Below are 15,724 nucleotides of genomic sequence, written 5' to 3'. Positions count from 1 at the left end.
TCAGGTCAAAAGACTTTACGATTAGAAAGTTATTGCAGTTTTAAGTTTCTTGGAGACCTCCTAAGAGTGCTTCAAAGTTAGCTATGGGGCCCTAAACAGCCTCATACAGGACCAAAAAATGGGGGACAAGAAAAGCTATCCATAGGGCTATAGAGCACTTTGAGAGCTTTCTGAAAATGTAAACGATTTGTCAATCGGAGTCCTAGTTCAAAAGTTATGCCTCCTAGAAGTTGGAATACCATTTCTGGATTCTTCTAATTTTACACCGACTTCTAACGTGACTTCTGGAACCTTCTATTTTGGTGGTGGATTCCAATTGGCATATTATAGAATGTATTCCTAACCCTAAATGAATTGGGGTCTATTTAAGAATATTTCTGGCATTGTAAAGGCAGTTCCTAGTGGAGTTAGAGATAAGGTATTGTGTGGAGGATTTCTTTCTCCAAAATCATACTATTGTAAGCCCATAGGGCATTTGTCATTGATAATAATATTTCCCTTTTCCTGTGTGTTCATTCTAGTATTTGGTTGTGTCTCCATCACTTATTTTCTTAAGTGCAGTTACTAACATGTACTACAATATGTATTTGTTACTTGGGCAAGTGTGTAGAACCTAAATTGATAGTGTACGAAAAATATTGTTGATATACAAAGAACTGCATGAAAATAGAGCATTGGGAAAGCAGTTCCTATTGAATGATTAATGCAACTCATTTCATTTGAAATGAAGGGTTGCACAGTTAACTAGAGGTAGTATATTGACCGTTGATGATGTCAGAGAGTGTGCATGTATGGAAGTCACACATGTGAAAGTTTTTGTGTAACTGTGAGACAACAACATTGATTAAATGGACATTTCATTTAATTAATGTATGATAATAAAGTGTGAAGCTGAAACAAGGATATATGATTGAGCATGGTATAAAGGAAAGATGTTTTCCTTGTTTTAGACATCAAGAAGAAGAAGACTTGTGAATTGCTAAGCAACAGAGTACAGTGAGATATTAATGTGTATAAGTGACCTTAAGGGTTACTATTATTGATCATAGAGTTCCAGATCTAATTACATGATCTGAAGGTGAAGAAGTCCAACATACTAGATAGTGGAAAATGTAAAAGCCTATTACACATCTATTATAGTACCAAGGTCAATTGGACACTAAGTTCATTCCTGAAGCTGTTTGGACAGTGGGTTCAGCTACTTTTCCACAACTCCTAACAGGGTTGGAATCTCCTAATAGGGACTCTTGTACTAAGTGTTGTAATAGACTCCTAATAGGGTCCATCCTCTAACAAGGAACATTCATATTAGTAAATCATTTTGTGGGCATCATTCCCATTGGGGTTTTCCCTTTGATCAAAGGTTTCCCTAGTCAACATATATGGTGTAATTATGTACGAGCACCTCTTTATGGTTATTTTTTACATTGGTTGTTTAACCAAGATTGTTTAAAAGGGATAATTGTATTAATTATCACATAACTGATTCACCTCTCCCCCCCCAACCCCCAGTTATATTGGTGGACTATTGTTTCTAACAATTGGTATTAGAGCTTTAGGTCCTAGAAGAAAAAGTTTAACTTTGGGAGATCCATGGAAAATTTGTTCAAAAAAGAAAGTCTGAGATTTGATGGTACAAACTATGATAGCTGGAAGGATAAAATGAAGACTCATCTCTTGTGCATGGGTCCAGGATATTGGCTTGTAACCAAGGCATCTAAAAACATTGTAGAGGAAGACAATCTTAAAAGTTGTACCGAGGAACAGAGAGAAGTATTCATGTGCAACATAAGGGTAAGAGAAGCAATATTGTCTGCTCTACTTGAAAGTGAGTATAGTCAGGTAAAACAACTCAAAACATCTCATGAAATTTGGAAAACCTTAGAAGCTAATTATTGTAAGGAAAATCAAGTGTGGAAATAACTTCCTACACTAATCTCTTAAGAGAAGTATGGTGCAAATCCTATTAAAAACTTGTACACTTACAGATTCAATATCATGTAAACAATAATATTACAGCAAACCAAGCATAAAGAAAATAGATAGAGAAAGAAACACATAACACAAAGAATTTTCGGTGGGGAAAAACCTTTCGGTAAAACAACCCCACCCCTCCAGAACCTGCACAATGTATTATCTTCAACACAAAGTTACAATACACTTGCAATGCAAGTTCAACAGTGACAACAGAAGACACCAGTAGCAACTCGTAGTACCAACAATACACTTTCTTACATCACGCCTCTTCGCAACCCTAAAAAAATGCTTATAACATGCGCTTCACTTTTAGGGTTACTCCCAAAGATAACCGTATTGGGGTAGAGTGTACAATACTCAAAATTATCAGTTGCCACATGTCTTCACCTGTCATTGAATCTTCCTAACATAGCTCTTACGTGTCATAGGAATCCATCATAATCACTTTATAATGATCTCCTTATACACAATTCAAGATGCCGACACATCAACATTATTTGCAAGAAATACATTTTACAAAACAAATAATAAGAATAGGAATTATCCAAGGTTGAGACACCTTATTCCTAACAATTATGAGGGTGATACACATGCAAAAAGGGTTAGATTACAATTTTTTTTTTTGCATTCCAGGATGCTAAGATGATGGAAGATGAATTTGTGAGAACCTATATTGGCAAAATATCTGAGATTGTTGCAGGAATCACATCTCTTGGTGGAAAGAAATCTAATGATGAAGTAATATGGAAGATCTTGAAAAGTCTGACACCACCTTTCAAGACAATAACACAGATGATTTGGGTAATGTTACCTTGCACCACTAATTTCACCAAAGAAACATTGCTTTGTAGATTGGAAGCTAAAGAATTTGATCTAAAACAATATGGAGAATTAGCAAAAGTTGAGACAACATTTAGTGCATTTAACATAAACTTAGTCTAGCAAGGAACACAAAAGCGTAAGGAGACATTGCTAGTAGCAAAGAGTCTATTGAGGAAAAGATCTAGGAAGGAGTGGCTCTTCTTGTGGAAAGAGAAAAAGATGGTAAGAATATCTTTAAATGTTGGACATGTAGTGAATATGGTCATTATGCATATAAGTGTCCTAAAAGAGAAAGAAAGTATAAGGGAATATTCAAATCTAGAAGACCTAGAAATTGTTTATATGCTAATGAAGAGGAAGAAGAATCTGATCTAAGAAAAAGTGAAGTTGAATTAGGATTCATAGCTATAAAGGAGGATGATCTTGATAGAGAAAATAGAGAAGAAAGTATGTTGATCTTACAAGCTGAAAGAAAAGATTGGATCATTAATAGTGGTTGTTCACATCACATGACTGGTGATATGAGCAAATTTGTTGAATTTCGAAGCCATGATGGAGGAATTGTCATAATAGGGAACAATGCAGCCTACCACATTACAGGAATCAGATTTATCACATTAGATGGTAAAACAAATACTAATGATGTTTATTTTGTTGATGGACTAAAAAATAACTTGTTAAGTGTTGGATAACTTATGGACAAAGGTTACCAATTGTAGTTTGGTAATGGCACATGCATTATCAAGAACAAGGAAGGAAAACTACTCATTATTAGTACAAGAACCATAGGTAATGTATTTTAGTTAAACTCCACTAAAACAACATGTTTGGTAGCTAAAATTGACAACAGTTGGTTATGGCACAGAAGATTTTGACACATTAATTTTTATAACATTGTGAAAGCTAGTAATACACTTGTTGTGAGAGATTTACCTAAGATCGCCAAGCCCATTGACATTATTTGTAAGGAATGTATCTTGGCTAAGTAGAAGAAAGTCTCATTTCCTAGCAAGTAGTTTGGTACTACGCAAAAGTTGGAATTGGTTCATACAGATTTGAGTGGTCCTACAAGAACAAGATAATTCTATGGAGAAAGGTACTTTATGATTTTTGTTGATGATTTTACCAAAATGATGTGGGTAGCTTTTCTTAAGGAAAAATCAAAAGCATTTGAGAAATTCGAGATATTCAAGAATAAAGTAGAGAATGAATCTAGAGTTAAAATCAAAAGCCTAAGATTAGATAGAGGAGGAGAATTCACTTCTAGAGAATTCAATATCTATTGTGAAGAGCATGGTATTAGGAGACAGCTATCCTCACCCCATACACTTGAGTGGAATGGGATTACTGAAAGAAGAAATAGATTAATTGCTAAAGCAACAAGAGCTATGCCATTCTAGAATGATGTACCAAAAACCTTTTGGAGAGATGTAATCAATATAGCAGTATATACACTTAATAGAGTATAGATTAGAAAAGGGATGGAGAAAACATCTTATGAGTTATGGTTTGATCACTCACCATCAGTCAAATATTTTAGGATATTTAGAAGCAAATGCTACATCAAAAGAAATGATGATATTGGTAAGTTTGATCCAAGGAGCGATGAGGGTATGTTTCTTGGCTATTCATTAAAAAGTAAAGCTTACAGATGTTTCAACTATAGAACAAAAGCTATAGTAGAGTGTGAAAATGTAAAAATAGATGAAAAGTTTGGCACTAAGGAAAAGATGATGGATTATAACTCTGATGGAGATGATTATTCTGGGATGACCAATAGATGCAATGAACTATTTCTCAAGACTAACAATGACTTGCAAAATAATGTGCAAATAGAGGAAGTAAGAGAAGAATACCTAAAATAAGAGTTGAAGCAACAACTCCTACCCCAAATAATAATTTAATGAGAAATCATCTCGTTGATCAAATGATAGGAAGTAAAGAAAAAGGAATAATGACAAGAAATAGAATCAATGAAGAACTATGCCTAATATCTCAAGTAGAATCAAAAAGTGCAGATGAAGCAATCAAGGATGATCATTGGCTGAAAGCAATGGAAGAAGAACTTCAACAGATAATAAAAAATGACACATGGGAATTGATTCCTAGACCTAAGGACAAAATGTGATTGGTTAAAAATGGGTATTTAGAAATAAAATGAATGAACAAGGTGAAGTAATAAGAAACAAAGTAAGAATAGTATGCAAAGGTTACTCTTAGCAAGAAATAAATGATTATGAGGAAACATATGCACCTGTAGCAAGAATGGAAGTAGTTAGAATGTTCTTGGCATATGCAGCAAATAAAAATTTCAAAGTATATCAAATGGATGTTAAGTCAACATTTTTTAATGGAGAACTTGAAGAAGTCTATATTGAGCAACCAGAAGGATTTCCTTTGACAGAAGAGAAGGATATGGTTTGCAAATTAAAGAAAGCCTTGCATAGATTAAAGCAAGCACCTAGAACCTAGTATGCAAAGTTGGATAAATACTTAGCAAAGCTTGGATTTCCTGAAGGAATAACAAATAGTAACTTGTACTTGAAAGAAATAGAAGATGGTTTGCTGATAATTATTGTATTTTTTGATGATATCATTTTTGGAGGAAATGATGAAGCCAGTAACAAATTCTTTGAAGATATGAAGAATGTGTTTGAGATGAGTATCATAGGGGAAATGAATATTTTCTTAGGATTGCAAATTGTTCAAAACAAATAAGGAATCTTTATTTCTCAGACAAAGTACTTAAAACATTTTCTAAAAAGATTTGGTCTGGAAAACTATAAACTTGTTGGAACTCCTATGGTAACTAGTCACAAGTTATCAAGAAAGGATGAGACACCTACTATTGAACAAAAGAAGTACAGATCTATGATTAGAGGATTGCGGTATGTGACTAATAGTAGATCTAATATAGCAAATGCAGTTGGAATTATGGCAAGATTTTAGGCTAATCCTAAAGAATATCACTATGAAACAGTGAAAAGGATATTCAGATACTTGAAAGGGACATTTTCCATATAGAAGTAATGACTTTACTCTTTGCACTTATACTGATGTTGATTGGGTCGGAGATAAGGATGATAAAAAAAGCACTAGTGGAGGAACATTCTTTCTTGGTGGAAGATTGGTTTCTTGGCTCAACAAGAAGCAAGATTACACCTCACAAAGCACTAAAGAGGCAGAGTATGTTGTAGCAGCAAACAACTATAATCAAGTCATGTGGATGAAGCAGATGATGAAGGATGTTGGAATTACATTCAAAGAACCTATTATCATTTACTATGATAATACAAGCACAGTTAACATGTCTAAGAATCTTGTTTTGCAAGCACATCTCTATAAAGTATCATGTGTTGAAAGAGAAAGTTGCAGAGAAAGAAATTAGACTGGAGTACATTAACACTAAGGAATAGATTGCAAACATTTTCACGAAGGCCTTACCAAAGGATATGTTTGAGTTCCTAAGAGGTATGCTTGGGATTATGCCCTTGCCTATTTCAGAATAAAAGATGCAAAACTGCATTAGTCTAGGGTACATAGCATCATTGTTAGACTAGACTGAATAGAGTTAGCAAAGGACACTTGGTAGTTGGTAATTGGTGTACAACAGTGTCTTTAGACACTTGAGTTGTTTATGGATTTATATAAAAAATTATAAAGCAACAGACCTGCTTGTGGTCATGCTAATTAGATGATCAAGAAAATTGAACTATTTGTGTACTATCTTTGACGTTGATGTCAATGGTGGAGAAGTATGGTATGAAAAACATTGTACTATAGAGGAGACGTGTTGCAATAAAGGATTTGCATGAAGCAAGATTTGATTGATGAAGAAACTTGTTGGTATTCTTGGAACTAGATGTTTTTCATCTATGTTTCCATCAATTCCAAAGGGGGAGATTGTTAGCGTGAATGTTGATGCTATGGGGGAGCTTTGCAGAACATTGTTATGATATATTTATAACTGTGTTTGTCATTGATGACAACATAGAAATAAGTTTTTAAAAGACTGACAAAGTAGTAGACTGTGATTTCTATATTGAGGACATTATTTTACTTATCTGCTTATGCGTAGTTACTAGCATGTACTACAATATGTATTTGTTACTTGGGCAAGTGTGCAAAACCTGAATCAACAGTGTATAGAAGATATTGTTGATATATAGAGAACTGCATGAAAATAGAGCATTAGAAAAGCAGTTTTTTATTGAATGATTGGTACAGCTCATTGCATTTGAAATGAAGGGTTGCACAGTTAACTGGAGGTAATATACTGACCACTGATGACATTAGAGAGTGTGCATGTACAGAAGTCACATGTGTGAAATTTTTTATATAACTGTGAGTCGACATCATTGATTAAATGGGTATTTCATTAATTAGTGTATGATAATAAAGTGTGAAGGCAACTCAAGGAGTTATGATTGAGCATGGTATAAAGAAAATATGTTTTCCTTGTTTTAGACATAGAGAAGAAGAAGACTTGTGAATTACTAAGCAGCAGAGTAGAGTGACATACTAATGTGTGTGAGTGACCTTAAGAGTTACTATTATTGATCATAGAGTTCCAGATCTGAAGGTGAAGAAGTTTGACATATTGGATAGAGAAAGATGTAAAAGACTATTACACATATATTATAGTACCGATGTCAATTGGATAGTGGGTTCATTCTTGAAGCTATTTGGACAATGGTTTCAACTACCTTTCCACAACTCCTAACAGGGTTAGCACAACTCCTAACAAGGTTGGAATCTTCTAGCAGGGATTCAAAGTCTCCTAATAGGGACTCTTGTACTAAGTGTTATAATAGATTCCTAACAAGCTCCATCCTCTAACAAGGAACATTCATATTAGTACATCATTTTGTGGGCATCATTCCCATCAGGGATTTCCCTCTGATCAAGGGTTTCCCTAATCAACACATCTGGTGTAATTGTGTATGAGTATCTCTTTATGATTTTTGTTTACATTAGCTATTTGATCAAAGATTTTTTAAAAGGGATAATTTTTTAAATTATCACATAACTAATTCACCCCCCCCCTCCCAGTTATATTGGTGGACTATTGTTTGTAACATTTTTAGCTACAAAATCGAATAGTATCTTGGAGTCCTCCTGAATGAAGTCCTCCTCCTGGTTTTCCTTTAGTAGGTGCAGGGTAGTGGTAATCACATGTGTCACCTTGATGGTGAACTATTGAAAAATTTTAACCCTCTCCTCGAGGGCCTGCATTCTCTCCCTTAGCTCTTTAACCCCCAAATTATGGGTCTCCACATTGCTACCCAAATTACCCTTCTCCATATCCTCGTTGTTATCTTGCAAAATTGGGGTTTAGAAAAACAAATTCCTTTAGGTATCGCCCTAGCTAGGGAAGACACCATCATAGGGGAGGGAGCCCTTTCCACCACTTATAGGAACTGATCTTGTGTGAGGTCCACCATGCTCATAGTAGGAGATGTAGAGACGTGGGTCACCTCTTTGCTCCCCTTATCCTCACTACCTGAGCCTGACTTAGAGGAGTTAAAACTTTCCACCTCCTTATCCTTATCATTGCCCATACCATAGTTCAATGTCTTCTATTTGATTTGTTGTTTGTGGTGGGTCATCTCTTCAGAATCCAAATCTTCCTCCTGGGATGTAGTAGTCCTCATTTTCCTTTTGGCATTCATTTTTCCTATTCTCCTAGACCTTTGTCTTCTACCTCTAACCTCTTCTTCTGACTCCTCCAAATCCTTCTCCTTCCCTTTCTCCATTTTCACTCTTTTCGCAGATGGGGTTATCTTTCTCTCCTTAGGGGACCCACTTGGAGATGGTGGGGGGGGGGGGGGGGGGGTGTAGGGGCCTTAGGGCTGGTAATTCTCAAGGGGACATTATGGGGGCAAGGGTTATGAAGAGTTGGGATATCAACCTCCACAATCCTAGAAGCTAACAGGGCCAAAAGGAATTGGTAAAGATAGAACATCAAACACTGGTGAAGGATTGTATAATTAACACCCTTTTTCATTTTTTCCTTAACATTCAAAACAATATCAATTAATTCATGTAATAGAAAAAAGGAATGGACATACTATTACGATGGAGAAAATATTTAGGAGAGGAAAATGGTAAAAATAGCACACTCCATACCTCCCTTCGAGGGTAAGATACTTCATTGGCACCAAATATACCTCATTCCATGGATCTAAAAGCTTCTCTCTCAAAAACCCTCCACAATGGCGAATGGGTTCTTTTCCCTCCTGAAAGAAGTGATTCATGATGGCTTCATCCACAACCCTAGTCACCTTCTACCATTTTCTACCCTTCATTGCAAGGCTCATCACCAGAGAAATAATTTCCTCAAACACCTAGGATGTAATCCCATTAACCGTCACCTTTCTATCTTTCTAGGAATTCACGAATTGCTGAGAAAAAATCTCATCAAAACCATTCATCACCTCCAAGAATAGAACCAATCCCCCCTCCTTAAGCATGTACTAGTTTAGAGGATTTTAGGTACTATCCTCAATCATCGAAGGCTTAATACAGAACATATCTCCCCCCATTGTAGAAACCTTCAACACAATTCTCACACCTTTCAAAGCTCTAGACCAGAGGTAAGTTTTAAAATCAAAGTCACACTTATGTGAAAAAAGAAGTTGCACAAAGTACCCATAAAAGCATTTACTGTCATAAGTATCTATGTCACTTCTCAGATTTTCTATCATGTGCCAACTATCACTTCCCTAATTCCACTCCATGTCATCATTACCAAGAAGATGAAGCCATTTGAAATTTGAATAATTGTTCAACATATAGTATGAAATAGAGATAAAGTAAATCATAAAAAATACACTCAAATCATACTTGATTTTCTTTCCCTCTTGAACGACACAAATTTATTATTGGAAATACCCTTTCTATCTGTCAATAGTGATCCAGCCTCATCAGTTAACTCAGCGTTGAGTTGTCATCATAAATCTGAAACCAATCCAATTAGACCCAATCATGGGTAATTGTCTTTTTTTAGTAAAGGTGTTACCAAATTTGGTAACACCCCTATTTTTGTCCAACAATGTAAGCCATGCACTCTCAGACCCAATGTCGACATCACATCTTCCATCGCATTTCCCTCCTAGTAAATATGTTGTAGGTCATAACTTTTTGGAATAGTTAATAAATGCCAAATTTTTTCAATCACCCTTTTGATTGCCCAACCAACTTTCATCTTGTCTTTCACTGTTTCTACAACAATCTTCGAGTCTCCTTTAATAACCACATTCTCCCATCCACAGCAATTACCAGTTTTAGGCCCTAAAGGAGAGCCATAGCCTCTGCAACATTATTTTAGGCTTTCCTTAAATTACCAACATAGGCTAATAACATTCTATCATTGTTATCTCTAACCATACCCCCTCCTACCGAACCCTCTCTTCTCGCCACGCCATCAAAATTAAGTTTAACCAAACTATCCTTAGTGGGGCTCCATCTCATCCTTATTTATGCAAGTTATTTGGAATTGTCAATCTCCATGAATCCTTCCTCAAGATTCCAACACCTGGAAATCCTTTGTTCACTCATAGTTGGTAATATTCCTCTCCTTCCAAATACCCCAACAGACATGAGGAGGATAACATTCCACTTTTGGATAAGGAGAGGGTGTCAAAACTGGCATTGCCAATTCACAAAAAAATGATCAATCCCCTTATGGAATGCCAACACCATCTCCAACTTCTGAAGCAACCTTCCCCAGATGTTAATAGCAAAGCTAAATTCCATGAACAGATGGGGGATACTTTCTTCCTCCTCTTTACAAAGATATCATCTATTAGGTAATGGGAAGCCCTTTTTTCTTAGGTTATTAGTAGTTAGGATCTTCCTATGAATAGTGACCCACAAAAAAAATATTGACTTTCAGAATCAGTTGGCTGAACTAGATTTTTTTGCTAGCAATTAGGCTCAATTTTCTTCGCAAAAATCATCCTATAAGCAAAACTAATAGAGAAATCCCCTAATGGGGTTGCCTTCCAAATAAAGGTGTCTTCTTGAGCCACCCCCAGAATTTTGTAACCTTTAAGAAGCTCTTCCAGGTCCTCCACCAAACTTCCCCCATTCAAATATCCCAGAAGCAGTTGTATCTTCCTCCACCTCTAGCCCAAGCCAATGAAATCCATCACCTTACTTCCCACCTACAGTTGGAGATGCTCTCTAAGAATGCTAAACTTTGTTTGGATAAACAATTTCCCTCTATCCAAGTATCCTCCCAGAACCTTACTTGACTACCCTCACACACCAACCACCTCACTCCTTCCTTAGAAGACTTCTATTTATAATTATGTTACCCCATATCCTAGACCCTGAAGGAAGATCATTCCTCTAGATATAATAAATATATTTCAAATTCCCCAAGTACTTAGATTTGAGGATCTTACGCCAGCTTGCCTCATCCTTTGCCAGTTTCCAACCAATCTTAGTGAGAAGAGCATTATTCAGATAATACAATGTTATTAAATAAACAATGATAATATAGTTATATTAAAATTAATATTAAAATATAAAAATAGGAAATTATTATTATTTAATCTATATTAACAATGAAATAGTCTTTAGTATGCTATTTTAAATAACTAAAAAAATGAAAATATAAAGAAATAACATTAAATACAAGAAACAATATTTTAGAAAGTATGTTAACTTTTTTAATAGAATTTAATAATAAATAATAATAAACACAAATAAACATGTGCACAACTTTAACCAAAGGATAAGACTTCCTAACCCAAAATAAAATCAAATTCCAATCCCATCCCTGGTACATTCCTATCCAAGAGACTTTAAGGCTCTTACAAGGCTTTGATGGCTCTTTAAGTCCTCTTACATTCCTCTTCCACACTCCTTCCCCCTTATAACTCCTTTTGACCACCCATTTTGACCCTCCTCTCTCATCCAATCCCCTTGTGACACTTGTCACAAGACTATGGATTTGAATGTGCTTCCCTTTCCTTCAATCGCAGCCTTCCCGCTTCCTTCCTCCATCCTTACATCCTGGTCATCCATCTCACCACCTCTTAGCCTATAAATTGGATCCTTCCCTTTCTCACAATTCATAACCAACTTTCATGCAAACTCATAATGCCCTTTTGAGGAAAAAATCACTAAATTATATCCTTACCATGTAGAAATCCTCACTCACCTATACACCATGTTTTATCCTTTGAAGGTTCCCATCTATTGAAGAGTTTGAAGCATGTATTGAACACACATCCACCATCATTTGGACACATCTAAGCATCAAGATCACACTTGTGGAGCTCACCAAAATTGGTTTGCTTTCTCCTTTTGTGTCTCCTTTGTCCTCCTATAACATTTGTTCTATTTATTTAGTTTGTGAATGTTAGATTCATTTTAATGTTCTTTACACATTAGGATATTACTACATAAAAATCTAATGAATATTCAAGAGATATTTAACAAATAGACACGCCTTCTTAGTTTTAAGATATAAAAGAGGGTAGAGTTTATTTTAGAGAGGGGGAGAAAGAAGAGGAGAAGATAGGAGTTAAAAAAGGGAAAAATGGAAGAGGAAAGTAATATGAAGAAAATAAGGAAGAGTCTTTCTAAAAAGGTATCAATGATATTGAAAGGATGTGAACCTTTGAAAGGGTCATAATAATGAATAGATGTGAATCTTCAAAAATATTTTGAATATAAGTATTGAGACTTTTCAGAAGGATTTTAGTTATGAAGTGTTGTGACTTTTCAGAGGATTGTAACTATGAAGTTTTGTGACTTTTTAAAGGATTTGTATTAGGAAAGGTTGTGACTCTTGGAAAAGAAGAAACAAAAAAGTACATTTTATCCTTTCCTTATAATTAGAAAAGGATTAATTTTAGAAACTAAATACAAAGTTGAGATAATCTAGAAGGACGAATTCAGTGAAGGGAAAACTAATGATAAAGACACGTGGATTAAGCAAAGAGGAAGTTAAGAAAGAACGAATGTGATGAACATTTGATTTTGGGGTATCAAAGAATATTTTAGATCAACCATCTCAAATTAATTCTTAAAAAGAATTCACACAATCTTGAATGACTTGAGAAAAATAGCTCTTATTCTCATCATTTTCAAAGTTTCATGAGTATGATTTCTTATGTTGACTATCATTGTCAAGTTGGAATGAACCGTTCATGCTAACCAAAAATGCTTTCAAGTCATAGATACGAAGGACAACTAAAAGCTTCAAAATTAGAATGAAAAAAGTGTCTTGCATCTCTTAAGAATGTGCATTTTAGCACATCTTTGAGTTATCTTTTCTTTCTTGAAAAATAGAACCATTTAATTATGTAACACAAGTACAAGAGTTATTAGCAAGATCATCTATGACAACCCAGGAGTCCTTCTAGCAAGTTCATCCTCTAGGAAGTGTGTCCCCTTTAGATAGAAGCTCAAACCAGTAAAATCCTCTAGCTGGTATATAAATAATAAGAAAGGTAAACTTTTTTCTCCATCAAACAAGTTCAAGCGGTGTGTTTTTTGGGGAAGCCAAAGGTGGGAAAACTTTTCCATGAGTTTAGCGTGGCTGGAATAGATTCTTAAGTGAATCATGTATGTAACAACCAATTGGTTGACTACATAGACCTAATTACAAACCAACTTAATAGCTATCCTTTTATCCTTGGTATGTTATTTGTGATGTAAGGGAAACAACATCCCTCAAGATTACTCACCATCATGCTCCCTTGGTAAAGGCATAAGGATACTTGGGTTTCATCTCCAAGAGTCATTGTCCCCGCAAAAGTGGGACTTCTATTTGCCATGCCTTGAAGATTAATTGATGTGTATCATTTGTCGATCAACTCTTGTATTGACTCACCTCTTTGATTAGAGGGACATATTGCACTAAAATTAGGAGACATCAAACTGTGGGTCATGGAATAACATATTGAAGCCAAATTGACCTTAGGGATTAAAGTGTACTTGAATTGTCTTATTTGTGAAAAGACCGCATGAAAAACATTTGTAAAACATACAGATTGGTTACTATCAAATCCTTTTACTAAAGAGATCACTTGTTTGTCTCTCTCAAAGTTGTTTTGTCCTTTGAGAGATTATTTTCTCACAATACACTATATCCATTTTCAAAAGAGTCTCATCCTTGTTGTTTCAAAACGATTGTTAGCAAGTCTATTTGCAACAACCCTAAGTCTAGCTTGTTTCATTTCACTTCTAACTAAAGCCAATGTATCATCCTTTGATAAAAATCATTTCTTATCTACTTAGGTCCATTTATTATCCAAAAGATTCATGTTGTCCAACCTAAAGTAAAAGGTATACTTAGTGTAGTCATTTCTTTAACTCAGAGTTGAGATAAACCTAGTAAAATACCTCATGTCAAACCAACCAAAACCCAATTAAAAAAAGTCAAACTTCAACAACCTGCAATTTATAGAGAGAGGGAGAGAAGTAGAACACAAGAAGCACACACCTAACCCAAGACTTCCTAAATTAGACCAAATTGAGAAAGAAGGTATTAAAGTTTCTCTACAAATTGAGTGGGACCATAAAGTTCAAAACTTGACCTTAAGACATGGATTCAGTCAAAGCCTCATCAACTACACTCATTATACCCACTTTGATTAAGTTCCTCTTCTTCCACACACACTTTACACTTATCATCTCATAGATTTTTCCTTTTATGTTATCATATAGGTTCTTATCCTCTTTAGGAATTTTTTAGATTCATTGTCTTTAGGTCATGCTTTAGAAATCCAACCCCATCCAAATCAATATCATAGATCAAATTCCTCCATCATCTCCATCATACTTGAGCATTTGGTGTCACTTTGTTGAGAACTGTCTATCCTATATCCTACATCCATCACACTATCATGATTATCCCTTTAAACTAAGCATTTTCTAGGTTAAATCTATCCTTATTATCTGTGTCCCTCATCACCTTGAGCTAAAGGTTGGAGTCCACACTTGATCATCATTTGTCTTCTAAAAGGTCACAAGTCTATTCTAAAGTTGACATCACCATCACATCTTGAGCTTACACATAGGGAAAACATCTCTTGTTTCACTTTGACATCACACCACTCATCCTCCAGGCCTCCTAGGTATCATATCATTAAAAGTAAGATCCTCCCTGCACATCTATCATACATCTTTACATCTTAGAAAATCCCTACATCATAGTTGTCATATCCTTAGAAAATTTAGTGAAACCATTTACCCACATATACTTGCATCCATTATCTTACCATCTTGCCTTTCATCCTTAGGAGCATTATGATGTCATGCCACCTACCACATGTTTTGGTAAGAACAAAAGGAAGAATAAATACATGAATCGTAGTCTTAGTGGTAGTTCAACTAGCTCACAACCATACTCAACGGTATATGCAATCACACATGATCCACCACCACAAAATCCAAAATATTTGGGTCCCCACTAGACATGGATTGTTTTATGAATCAACTAGGGCACACAACCATTGCTAATGCTATGATATATAGGAATAGGGAAACCATCATGACAAACTTCCTAAGAGACAATGTTGGTTTCTTTGGCTTTGGGAGACCACCACCTTTGGACATATCCAATCTTGCCCATCCCTTATTTGGTAGACTACCACCACTCATTGGTCTATCTAATCCTAATGACCCATTTTTCATACCAGAAAGAGGAAATCAAATGGTACAACTAGAACTCGTGGATCCAAATATCCCATTAACCCAACTCGATGCTCCTATCCCACAAAATAACCAACCCAGTATCACACAATCATTGGTCCACACAACACCTCAACAACCTATCATCACACAACCCACATCTACAACCACTTCCATTATTGTCACTGCCACCACTTTACAATTCACATCCATCCCATTCAATGTTGCAGGACATTCCACCTCCCAAATTGTTGCTTCCACTTCATACATA

Source organism: Cupressus sempervirens, chromosome 5 (assembly GCF_028749045.1).
Source record: "Cupressus sempervirens isolate cs-2001-9-10 chromosome 5, ASM2874904v1, whole genome shotgun sequence".
NCBI lineage: Eukaryota > Viridiplantae > Streptophyta > Pinopsida > Cupressales > Cupressaceae > Cupressus > Cupressus sempervirens.
Note: the sequence above shows the minus strand (reverse complement) of the source record.